The sequence below is a fragment of the Myotis brandtii genome, unplaced genomic scaffold (assembly GCF_000412655.1).
Source record: "Myotis brandtii unplaced genomic scaffold, ASM41265v1 scaffold51, whole genome shotgun sequence".
NCBI lineage: Eukaryota > Metazoa > Chordata > Mammalia > Chiroptera > Vespertilionidae > Myotis > Myotis brandtii.
The window spans coordinates 2247780-2250493 of NW_005369442.1; positions in this window are offsets into that span (position 1 = coordinate 2247780).

The following is a 2714-nucleotide window of genomic DNA, read 5'->3' on the forward strand; positions in this document are numbered from 1 at the left end:
CCCACAGCCCCTCCCCCAGGCCACTGGCCCCTGATCGGCACCCCTCACCCCATTCGGGGGCAGGGCTGGCCGGCCTACCACCCATAGCCCCTCCCCATGGCAAGCCCCACCCCCAATTGGCCCCCAACCCCAATTGGGGGCAGGGCCCGCCAGCCAATCACACATGGCCCCTTCCCCCAGCCGGCCAGGCCCTGATCGGCCGGGACCTCACCCATGCATGAATTCATGCACTGGGCCTCTAGTAGTAGAAATAAGAAATCAAGGCGCATAAGGGATTGCCATGGCAATGTGGTTTTGGCTATGCATGTTGGAGCAGAAGTCAGATTAATGAACTTTGTGATATTCATTTTTTAAAAAGAGGGTATTTAACATGGAAAGGATGTAGAACTGAAGACTCAATAGTTTGACTTTGGAAATTTGTTTTTGGTTTCATTGACCCTATCTGGCAAAAAAGGGCTCTCTCTAGCATTGAATTGATGGAAGAAATGAAACGCATGCTTTGCATCAATACAATCTGAAAATATTTGCAAAGTATTGGAACAGGCTGGCTCCACACTACCACAGAAAGCTTGTACTAAAGTGGCAGCAGCACTTAATACTTATAATGGTTCCTGTGGACCTGTGTCCTTGTATAGGATTTTAGTTCCTCAACAAAGAATTATAGCAGTGTACTCTGAAGACCATCAAGCTAGATCTGAGAGGACTGTAGAACCCTCTGAATATGTAGTCCTAGGGAGATAGGCTCCTTATGCTGAAACAGGCCAGTAGTTGATTGGGATGTAAACTGCACACTCAAAATTGAGCTGCAGTGAGAGGAAATCTATTGCCAAGTTCCCAGATATTGTTCTCATCAGGAAAAAAAAAAATTCCTCTTGAACCATATCTTTCCATTTCTTACAGAGAATTCATCTCCATTATAATCTTATGGGACCACCATCATTTATGCAGTCCATTGTTGACCCAAAAGGTCATTTTGCAGCACATGTCTATATTTGTCCTTTTGTTACTGGCTTCACTTCACATAATTTTTTCAAAGATCATCCATGTTGAAGGATGTATCAAAATTTCCTCCTGTTCTAGGGCTGAATAATATTCCATTGTGTGTTCACACCATAGATTGTTTTTCTAGTCATCCAATGATGAACATTTGGGCTGTTTCCACCTGGCTAATGTGAATAATGCTGCTATGATCTTATGCATAAAATATCTTTTTTGAGTTCCTGCTTTCAATTCTTTTGAGAATATACCTAGGAGTCGGATTGCTGGTTCATATAATACTATGTATAATTTTTAAAGGAATGACCATTTTCCATAGCAGTTACACCATTTTACAATCCTACCAGCAATGCACAGGGTTCCAATTCCTTCATATTCTCACCAACACTTGTCATTTTCTGTTTTTAATAATAGTTTTTCGAATGGGTGTGGTCTCTCATGGTGGTTTTTATTTACATTTCTCTAATGATTAATGGTATTGAGCATGTTTTATGTTTATATTAGCCATTGTATATCTTCTTTGGAGAGATGTCTATTCAAGTTCTTTGTCCATTTTATATTTTATTTTTAAAAATTTAAATTAAGATTTAATATTTTAGGGCAGTTTTAGGTTCACAGCAAAACTGAGGGAAAGGTACAGAGATTTCCCGTATAATTTCTGTCCCCACAAATACATAGCCTCCCCTGTTATCAATATCCGCCACCAGAGTTTAAGCAAATTCTTCATTTAAAGCCAAAATAAAACAACAACAATTTTTTATTAGGACTTTATTTTGATAGAGATTACACTGAATTTGTAGATTGCTTTGGGAAGTTTTGACATCTTAACCATATTATGTCTTCCAATTTACAAAGGTGTGATGTTTTTCTAGTTATGTCTTCTTTAATGTCTTTCTAGCAATGTTTTGTAGTGTTCGGTGTACAATTCTTTTGCCTCCTTGATTACATTTATTCCTAAGAATTTTATTCTTTTTGATGTGATCATACATGGAATCATTTTCTCAATTTCCTTTTGGGTTACTTACTTCAGTGTATGGAAATGTCTTCATACACTGGATAAAATGTACTTGCTAGAAACCTATAAGTAACACAAAAGGGCTATCCATTAAATTTATAGGTAGTTTATGTTTAAAATATCCTAATAAATTAGGTGGTATATATGAATGCTGAAATTAAATATGTAAAACAAGAAAAATCACAGTAGTTTTAATTTGGAGAAGCAGGTGGAAGAAGCTGTTTCTCCACGTCAGAAAGTGAGAATTTTACTCTAATAAAAAAACAAGAGCACAGGCATCTGGTTAATAAGGGTCTTTAGACAGAGCGGAGCAGCCTCGGGACCTGAGGGATCAATGGAAGCCTAACAGAGCTTCTGTGACCGGGTAGGAGAAACTTCAGGGACACCTGGTCTTTTTCAAGATAGATGCAACCAGTATTTTCGTTCCGATGGTTGTTTAAGGTAGCGGGGCAGAATATTTAAATTGAATTACACTTGGGCTAAAGCTGCTGGTCTATTTCTTAAGTCAGAAATCGTGCAGCAGTGAGATTTCCAAGATTCAGATGTGAAACACAATCTCAAACAACTAACCCCCAGCGACAAACCTTGGGGGAGAAAAAATGGTGCTCTCCTAGAGTTAATTTGGATGTCTCTCAAATCTAGAGACTCACGCAAAACTTAGCTCTTACCAAAGATAAACCTTAGACCCCAGCCCTGGTGCGCC